A 10,777-nucleotide genomic window follows, 5' to 3' on the forward strand; every position below is an offset into this window, starting at 1 on the left:
GCGGGCAGCTCGTGCGGAAGGGCATTGTAGGGGATTGGAAGAGCCTTTTTTCCTCAGAACAAATTCAGCGGATGAAATCTTGGATCGCGCTGAAGACGCACGACACTGACGTTATGAACCTCTGGAAAGACGTCGACTTTCCGTGAGGGCGTAAATCTGCCTTGAATAAACGTGATAGCCAACTTAAGCCCCACGCAGAAGAGCGCGATCCTGGCCCTGGATGTGAAAAGGACCTTCGATAACGTTAAGCACTAGGCGATGTTGAAGAGCCTTGGGAACACGGACTGCGGCCGGATTGCGTCCGGACCTTCCTTTCGGAGAGGATGCCAACCGTGGGCCTGGGCAGCCAGCGCTCAACAAAGTTCAGGGTACCCACCAAAAGAAATGCCCAAGGTTCATTTATCTGCCCCCTACTGTTCGACTTCACCATTATGAATCTGCCAGGGAAGCTGACAGGTATCGGAGGATTCAAAGACGATATATGTGGACGATTTAACCCTGTGCATCAAGGAGGGATCCGCGGGATAGCAGCAAGACGCCCTGCAGGGAGGCGTGAACCGAACGAAGGAGTACCCGAGAGACAGCGGACTCTTTTGCGCACCCGAGAAGTCGGAGCACCTGATACTGAGAGGAAGACCGAGGGACCGACCTCCGCAGGAGACGTCGGATCCAGTAGCAAGGCTTAAAGGGACCAAGTTGCCTACAGTCGAAGTAAAGTTTCGTTCGTTCTCCGTCCTCGCTTCACCGTTGGAACTTGAAGCTTCTCGGACGATGATCGGCAGTTGTTGATCAAACGCAGACAGGAAGCGATGCAGATCAGATGTACAAGAAATATTTATACGTAAACTTTTCTATATACGTGGCAGGTAAAACAAATACATTACAAACTTGAACAACTGAGAAACAAAGTCTCACTCTTCGACTGTCTCAATGACTGTTAGAGCCCAGACTCGTTTTAACGTACATAGTACGGAGGCTCACTGATCTATCAGCAATCCTGATTTCAGCCAAGTCTAACGTATATGGTACGGAGCCTCACTGATCTATCAGTAATCCTGATTTCAGCCAAGTCTAAGGGACAGCATGTCGTCCCGATTTTTATAGCCCAATTACACAAAGAAAAAAAAAGGCGGCAGGGCCGTTGGCCCGTCCCACAGGTTCAGTTGCCAATCAGAGTCAACCGTTTGTTAAGCCACAACCCACAGGGATGGGCTTACTCTTCAAAATAAACATATTGGAAAACAAAGCTATTTTCCTTCTTCCCTAAAACTCCGATGCCCTCTCATTTCTCCGTAGTTAGTGACGGGGTCAGCAAAACACGCCAGGCCCGAACAAGTTATCGCTAGACCGTTTCAAATCCCAACGGCGTCTAGGCCGCAAATGTCTCGGAAGCAGGGGCATCGATACCACGTAGTGCGGCCGTACTCAAAGTTTGTCCGCGTGGGAGACTGATGGCCCTCCTTGTCCTTCAAACTTGTAGTCTACAAGACAAAGTTCTCCGAGTGCGCGTTTCCAAGACGCCGTCGTCCGAATGCACTCTTTACGTGTGCACCGCATTCCTACAGCGTGCACTGTAAGCTGGCCTTCGACACCACACCGGCAGCCGCACCCAACAACAAGGCTGGCGATTGCGTTCCGGACGCGTAGAAGATTAGGTCCCTGCTCACTGCATGCGGAACGGGGTCAGCGTTGCTAAGCCCTTCTTAACCTCGGCGGCGCCTCCAATTAGTCAGGCACTCGGGAGCCACAGCCACAATACCTTGTACAGCGGTCCCTTTCAAGGCTGGTCTGTGTGGACTCGTGTGACCGTCGGCGGACTGCCAACACCGTGCGCACAATGCCGACTTCCCGGAATCGGCACTCGCCCACCTGACACCTGCCGCGACGCGTCACCCAACACCGCGCGGTGCCTGTGACCCCACATAACACAGCAACTGTCGCCCGGTTGACACGGGGGCAAGTGAACCCCCTCTCTATGCACAAAGCACGTGGCCGATTCGTGATACTTAAGAACCCGAACAATCAGAGCGACCTTACACGTCCCTCCTAAAGAGTATACTGGGCTCACAATGTGCCCAGCTATACTACAAGAGCCAAAGGGCGCTGTATCGTAAAATTTAGGCTCTGAAGGTTCCGTCAAAGAAAATTGACATACGCTGCCCAACACGGGTGCTGCGGAGCCCGTAAGGAACAGGAAAATGAACTAAAAGGACCACGAAAAAAAACAATTTTCTCACAGCGATAAAAGAAAAGGGCGAAAGCTCAACACATTCATGACAGTGAGCATGCAAAAGAAACACTCATGTATGTACAGGAACACTCCAACGCACTGCACGGCACAACAGCAGCAAAGTAACATATGCAGGTTATATACATAGTATGTCCACAGTCTTATAACCCTCACACACAGGGACGACGACAACCACCGAAAGTTCCATCAAGGCTGAACTGTCCCACGCACACGTCCTTCGGGTGAAGGGGAACATTCACGCCTGTCGTAGCTGGCATGGCTGTTTCTGTCTATCCTTTCTTTTCTGCTCTTTACTCGGTTGGCTCCCATGAACGATTCGAGAGCCTTGACAATGCATCAGCGTTGGCGTTACTTGTTCCTTTCCGGTGACGCACCGTTACATTGTCGCGCTGCAGTGAAAGCGCCCATCTTGCTAACTTGGCCCCCTGCGGGGTGCTGGTTGTCAAATATGACAATGGGTTATGGTCAGAGACAACATTCACCACTGCTCCGAAAAGCCAGTAGTCAAATTTCTTGAGTGCCCAAATAATAGCAAAGGCTTCTCTTTCTATAGTCGACCAGCGCGCCTGTGTCGGGTTAAAGCGATGGCTAGCAAAAGCGATCGGATTTTCTTTTCCGTCCGCTGACATTTGAGCTAAACAGGCACCGGCCACCGTCGCCGACGCATCAGTGAATACCCAGTACGGCTGATGAGGCTCAGGAGTGTTCATGGCGACAGCCTGACAGAGAGCTAATTTCAGACTTTCGAACGCGCACTGCGCTTCTTCCGACCATGGAATTGAATTAGGAACCCCTCGCCTTGTCAAAGCTGTAAGCGGGCTCCCCGCATCGGCGCAGTTCTCTCTCATAGTTGAGGGCACCGCAATTTCACCCGTCCAAGTTTGCTGCAACATTGATAGGGACCCATTTGGGTTTCTACCGTACAATGGCCTGAACGGCGCCACCCCGGTGGTATCATGCGGCACTTCGTGATACGCCCACAGAACAAATGGGATCAGCTTATCCCACTTTCTTCGGTCCTGTTCCATTACATGATACAACATATGTTTGAGGACTCTGTTCCATCTCTCAACCACTCCGTTGCCCTCAGGGTGTTCGGTAGTGGAGAAACTGGGTGAACAGCCCAGTTTTTCTAACATTAACTGTGTCAGTTGAGATTTAAAGTTAGTACCTTGGTCTGAACAGATCGTTCCCGGCACTCCAGTACGACTGAAAATTTCCAGTAAAGCCTCGCATGTGGCCCTCGCTGTCAGGGATCGGAGCGGCACTACCTCATTGCGTCTTTCTTCTGGTAGGACCAGTTGTCTCACTTTGACTCCCGCTAAGGAATCCCAATGGTACAAAAGTCCGTCTGACACGAACATGCTAGCTTTTCCATTTCTCGCATCATACGAGGCCTTTTTCAGGCTTTCATCGGCTATCTGAGCAGCTCGAAATTCCTCCCGCTGACTGGGCACCCCATTGATATCTTGTATCAAACTATTCCCTTGCAATTTAGGGATTTCATCTGTCGTTTCTTCGCAACTTAGACCGCAGTCTGAGTCAGTGTTATCGACCATTTCAACTGATGGGACCCCAACGGAATTCGCTACCCGCGGAATATTTTCTCCTCCAAACTCCTCTTTTTCGTGCGCCTGTAGTAGTTCCCAATCTTCCTTTGACAGCAGGCAGTCAACCCCGTTTGCAAGTTCGTCTGTAACCGCGCACACCAGATTGATCCTCTGCGGTTGTATCACACTCCCCGGGCGATGCTTGCCTACGGGCAGCGTAGCTAGGTTAGCTCGAATGGTGTTTCCGAATGCCGACTCGAGTCTTACTGTTCGTGATGGCTCCTGTAACACGACGGGCAACATACTTTTACGGACCACCGTTATCTCACTACCTGTGTCCAACACAGCTACTGTTGCTATACCCCCGCACATGATAGGGATAAGGTCCAGCTTTGACCTCCCTGAACTAGCATTTTGAGCTAACACTTGTACTCTAGCGCTTAGCACCCTATCTTGCTCTGGTGGAGGTTCTTCACTTACTACAGCAACCTTCTGTACCCTTTGTTTTCGCACAGTCGGCGCCTTCCCCTGCTGTTCTTTATTTGAAGCTTTTGGGCAGTCTCTGGCTAGGTGACCCTGTACATGACACATGTGGCATTTTAAATGTGTCCTGTGCGGGCTAGCTAGTTTTTCGTGCTGCAGCAGTGATGCTGTTGCGGCTGGCTTAGTTGCTCGTCCTTTCCCTTTAGCTTGCTCGAAAGTCTCGAGCACTTTCGCCACCTCCACTGGCTTAAACCAATCTTCGCCCTCCCGCAAAAGAACATATTCAAGGGCTTCTGAGCTTAGACTGGCTTTCATACGGTCAGCGACCATAAGCTCCGTCATAGCTTCTTTGGTGTTTGCATTTCGAGATTGAAGGTAATAGGCCAAATAAGTTCTCCCGCGAGACGCGAACTGAGCCCAAGTTTCCTCCTTTCGTTTAGATGCCTTTTCAAACCTCTCCAAGTATTTAGCTGGCGTGAGCTTAAGTTCATCTAATACTGCCTTCTTTACAGTCTCATAATCTGTACATTCCTCGTCATTGAGGCCACGCAACAGATAACGAACCCGCTCGGCCAGCGCAGGCATGATCAAATGTACACGGCTATGTGCTGGTACTTGAAAAGATGCAAACAACTTTTCGACCTCATCAAACCATATCGGAACGTCAGCGTCACACGGCAACCGGTATGCCTTAAGCACTTTAGCACATTGTGCTATTCCATCCGTGATGGCACCGCGCCGATCGCTTCCTTCCGACACCGAAGGCGGCCTGCTCGACTGCTCGAGCTCCACTCTCCGTAGAGCAATGCGCTCGCACTCTAGCTGTAGGCGCACCTTTTCCAGCTCCAGCTCCAGGCGTCTCACCGCCATGGCCTCTGGATCTGTCGTGCTCAGAGCCTGAGCAGCGCCTTGCGTCTCACTATCCATTTCAGTATCCGACGTCTCAGACTCGGTCTCTCCGACGCGTTGCAGCTCCTGCCGTCTCTGACCCTCTATTTGTTCAGATGCAGTATCAATGTTTATGTTAGCCTCAATCGCGTTTGCTGTTCTGCGCGTGAACACCATTAACCTCACTGAACAACAGCCATGCCAACCTAGACAAAACGCAAGGAATCCCGCTCACCCGTTGCTGCTGGGGGCGCCGCCTGACGTCCTTGTCCAGATGAATTGCAACCCTTGCGGAATTCGCTGGTGGCCCTCCTATTCCTTGCGCCTGGCTCGCCGCTCGTTGTGGGGCTTGCCGATCCTGTCGTGCTGCGCCAGTAAAGTTTCGTTCGTTCTCCGTCCTCGCTTCACCGTTGGAACTTGAAGCTTCTCGGACGATGATCGGCAGTTGTTGATCAAACGCAGACAGGAAGCGATGCAGATCAGATGTACAAGAAATATTTATACGTAAACTTTTCTATATACGTGGCAGGTAAAACAAATACATTACAAACTTGAACAACTGAGAAACAAAGTCTCACTCTTCGACTGTCTCAATGACTGTTAGAGCCCAGACTCGTTTTAACGTACATAGTACGGAGGCTCACTGATCTATCAGCAATCCTGATTTCAGCCAAGTCTAACGTATATGGTACGGAGCCTCACTGATCTATCAGTAATCCTGATTTCAGCCAAGTCTAAGGGACAGCATGTCGTCCCGATTTTTATAGCCCAATTACACAAAGAAAAAAAAAGGCGGCAGGGCCGTTGGCCCGTCCCACAGGTTCAGTTGCCAATCAGAGTCAACCGTTTGTTAAGCCACAACCCACAGGGATGGGCTTACTCTTCAAAATAAACATATTGGAAAACAAAGCTATTTTCCTTCTTCCCTAAAACTCCGATGCCCTCTCATTTCTCCGTAGTTAGTGACGGGGTCAGCAAAACACGCCAGGCCCGAACAAGTTATCGCTAGACCGTTTCAAATCCCAACGGCGTCTAGGCCGCAAATGTCTCGGAAGCAGGGGCATCGATACCACGTAGTGCGGCCGTACTCAAAGTTTGTCCGCGTGGGAGACTGATGGCCCTCCTTGTCCTTCAAACTTGTAGTCTACAAGACAAAGTTCTCCGAGTGCGCGTTTCCAAGACGCCGTCGTCCGAATGCACTCTTTACGTGTGCACCGCATTCCTACAGCGTGCACTGTAAGCTGGCCTTCGACACCACACCGGCAGCCGCACCCAACAACAAGGCTGGCGATTGCGTTCCGGACGCGTAGAAGATTAGGTCCCTGCTCACTGCATGCGGAACGGGGTCAGCGTTGCTAAGCCCTTCTTAACCTCGGCGGCGCCTCCAATTAGTCAGGCACTCGGGAGCCACAGCCACAATACCTTGTACAGCGGTCCCTTTCAAGGCTGGTCTGTGTGGACTCGTGTGACCGTCGGCGGACTGCCAACACCGTGCGCACAATGCCGACTTCCCGGAATCGGCACTCGCCCACCTGACACCTGCCGCGACGCGTCACCCAACACCGCGCGGTGCCTGTGACCCCACATAACACAGCAACTGTCGCCCGGTTGACACGGGGGCAAGTGAACCCCCTCTCTATGCACAAAGCACGTGGCCGATTCGTGATACTTAAGAACCCGAACAATCAGAGCGACCTTACAGTCGACAAACTGAGAGTCCTTGGTATTGTTCTGCAAAAGGAAGGGGCGGTCTCAGCGACGGTCATGCAGATCGCTTACCTGGTCCGGAGAGTGGCAAAAAAAAAAATAATCATTGACTCAAGGTGTGGGTCACGCTAAAAATGATACAGGCGCTTCTGATAAGTAGAATGACCTACGCCACGCCTTACGTGGGGCTGAAAAACTAGGGAAAGTAAAAGCTGAAGGTACTGATTCGCGGGACGTACACGTTGGCGCGGGGTCTCCCCGAGGCGGCACGGATAAAGATGTTCTAACTAAAGATTCTCGACACCTGCACATAAATTTTAAAAAATTATGGCCCTTTACCTGGCAACACCGCGATCTGATTATGAAGCACGCCGTAGAAGGGTCTGCGGAATAATTTGGGCCATCTGGGGTTCTTTAACGTGCACCTAAATTTAAGTACGCGAGTGGTTTCGCATTTTGCCCCCTTCAAAATGCGGCCGCCGTGGCCGGGATTCGAAACCCGCGACCTCGTGCTTAGCAGCCCAACCCCAAAGCACTCAGCAACCGCGGCGAGTTGAAAATAACTTGCAGAGACGCACAAGGCGAACCAGATCAAGCGCCTCAAGCTCACCGATACGCGCAGAACGACGCTCAGAACATTGGGTTACACGGAAGAACTGCAGGGCAGCGAAGAGAGGAGGACCCAGTTGCGCCTGAGGGACTCTATCAGGGTGACGGTGGTTTCCAGGAGTGAGTGAGTGAGTGAGTGAGTGAGTGAGTGAGTGAGTGAGTGAGTGAGTGAGTGAGTGAGTGAGTGAGTGAGTGAGTGAGTGAGTCAGTGAGTGAGTGAGTCAGTGAGTGAGTGAGTGAAAAACTTTATCAGCTCTAGGTTCGCTGGTCTTCTGCGGTCTTCAGATAGCTTCGTCTATCTTCTAGCGCAACGGTCGGTTGCCCTTAGTCCAGGGCTCCGCTGGATGCTGCTGCCAGTTGTGCTCGCCGAATCAGACCTTCTTGGTCGACCTGGCGATCGCTGGAGAGCACTCCCTCCCATTGCTCCGCACTCGGGTTTGGCATAACGGGTTCCACGTCTATCTTCTGGCATGCCCACGTTATGTGACAGAGCGTGGGTGTTTCGTGGCACCAGGGGCATTTGCCATTGTATTGTGTGGGATAACTTTTGCTGAGTACGTTTAGGTTCGGGTACGAGCCCGTTTGTAGCTGCCTCCACGCGACAGAGTCTTCTCTGCTAAGGGAGAGTTGCGGTGGTGGATACCGCTTTCTGCAACCCTTGTAGTAATTTAGTATCGCCGAATAGTCTTGGGGTACAGGTTCGGTCCCCTCGAGGTCGCCTACATTGGATGCTCGGTAATAAGTGTACCCTCGAGCTATCCTGTCCGCCTTTTGGTTCCCTGCCACTCCCGTGTGTCCCGGTGTCCATACTATCGTATGCCTAATTGGTTCTTCTTTTGTTTGTCGTTGTGTTATGTGGTCTCCGGAGCGGAGTATGCGGAGCGTTCCGTGCCCTATTCTGCCGCGTAGGTAGTTGCGGCACGCCGTTTGTGAGTCTGTAAGGATTGTTAGAGACCGTTTAGACCGATATATCCCTCCGCTGCCGCTAGAGCGACGGCCGCTTCTTCAGCCTCGACTATCGTACGGCCTTGTAGTGATGCGCTGGTGATCTCGCGTAGGTTCCAATCAATCACCGTTGCTACCGCGTTGCTGTTGCTCTGCCCCGCTGCTCTGGCGTATGTGGCTGCGTCCACATATACCGTCGTTTCTTGGGGTGCTAGTGCCTTTTGTCGCTTCTCTGCGTGCTTTGTGTAGGTTGGGATCCATGTTCCGGGGTATGGGTGCTACTTTAGTGTGTTGCGACACTCGTCCGGAATTGTTTCGGTCCTCTGGATCTCTTGAAGTTGATCGGCGCAGCCTAGTTTCTTCAGCAGCTCCCTGCCAGATGGGGTCTGCTGTAGTCTGCGCTGTTGGGAGACTAGTTGCGCCTCTTTCAATTCCTCGAAGGTGTTGTGTAGTCCTAAGGCTAGGAGCTTTTCGGTTGAGGTGTTGTGGGGAAGGTGGAGTGCGGTTTTGTAGGCTTTGCGTAGAATCGCGTCCGCCTGTTGTACCTCAGTCTTGATGGGATTGTAGTATGGGAGGCTGTATGCCACTCGGCTGACGACCAGGCTTCTGACCAGCTTGAGTGTGTCCTCCTCTCGTATGCCGTGGCGTCTGTGTGAGGTGCGCGTGATCATGCGGGCCACTTGTAGGGTGGATACCTTGAGTAGGGCGAGGGTGTGGGTGCAGCGTTGGTTTGACTGTATCCATATCCCCAGAATCCTGATGAGCGTCTTTTCCGGTATCGGCTTCCCCTCGAGGTAGACGTTGAGCTTTAACTCGTCGCTGGTGGGGATTGTGCGGTTTTGCTTTCCTCTCGAAACTCTCAGGAGCTAGGACTTCTCAGTAGAGCAGGCTAGCCCTCTTGCTCTGACGTAGCCCTCTACGCAGGTGGCTGCCTCTTGTAACTTCTCTTCTTTCTCTCTGAGCGAGCCTGTGTTAACCCAGATGGTGATGTCGTCGGCATACATGGCATGGTGTATGCCGTCGATTTCTTTTAACTGTTTTGCCAAGCCAATCATGGCTATGTTGAAAAGCGTGGGGGAGATGACCGACCCTTGAGGCGTCCCTTTGTTTGGAGTAAGGAACTTCTCTGATCGGAGCTCTCTGAGGCAAATCGTTGCCGTTCTGTTTGAAAGGAAGGCTTTGACGTAGCCGTAGACTCTCCTCCCGCAGTTCAGGTCGTTCATGCCCGTGAGGATAGCCTCATGGCTTACATTGTCAAAAGCCCCCTTGATATGCAATGCCATTATTATATTCTACCCCCTCCTGTGGACGTTCCCGAGTACTTCTTCTTTGATTTGAAGCAGTACGTGTTGGGTCTATAATTTTGCTCTGAAGCCAAACATCAGGAAAATGTCCCTGATCAGGGGAAGAAGAGAAGCCAGAGCTAAGGCACTCGACAAGGCCCATGGCAGGGACCCGGACGCGAGGTTCACGGACGCGGCGAAGTATCAAAAGAAGAACGCGCACGAGGTCAGCTTAGTGAACTGCAAGTTTGAGGAGTTGGCGGCGACGATCAGGACAAACGACACGGGCTTGGTGGAATAGGCGGCCATCGCGCTGGCGGCCATGACTTGCGAAGAGCGAGCCGTTATACTCGCCGTCTCTCAAGCCGCGTGTAGGAACTATTAAAGGGTCGAATATCAAAGGTGACTCTAGAGATTCTAGCAAATATCACAAAGCCACCGGATATATGCGTCCTCTGGACCCCGTGAAACTTGTCTCTGGTCCAAAACGCGGGGGCAGACGCGACGGCTTGAGTGCGCACATTCCGAGCCACCGAGCCGGGCCTCGTCGACCGGAAGCTGGACGCCATCCTCTAGAAGGACTCGGATACACTCGAGCAGTACCGACTGAACGCATGACGCTATCCTTCACTGCACCCCAGGATGAGCACAGATGAAGAGGCTGACTTCAGACGAACTCCTTTCCACATCCCATGCTCCTTATCCGAACGCACCCAGCAAGCTAAAGCAAAAAATTCAGGCACTGCAAGGTACCCAACACCCGCTCCTGCCACATGACGCGGGAATGGAGCGGCACCGACGTACAACCCATCAAGGAAACAGCCGTACAGCAGGTGGAGGCCCAACTGCCCAGCCGCGGCCCTCAGGGCCAGGCGAGCCTGGTGGACAGGGCGCGGCGGATGGCCTGGGCCTACGACGTCCTGGACTGAGGACGCCGTTGCCTAGGGTGAACACGTCGCCTGTTCGTTTGATAAATAAAGTTTATTACTACTGCTATCGTCTAGAAACCAGGGCTGGGTTCACCAAAACTTGCACTTGTCATAGTTTTATACATAAGTGGA

The sequence above is a fragment of the Dermacentor variabilis genome, chromosome 2 (assembly GCF_050947875.1).
Source record: "Dermacentor variabilis isolate Ectoservices chromosome 2, ASM5094787v1, whole genome shotgun sequence".
Lineage (NCBI taxonomy): Eukaryota > Metazoa > Arthropoda > Arachnida > Ixodida > Ixodidae > Dermacentor > Dermacentor variabilis.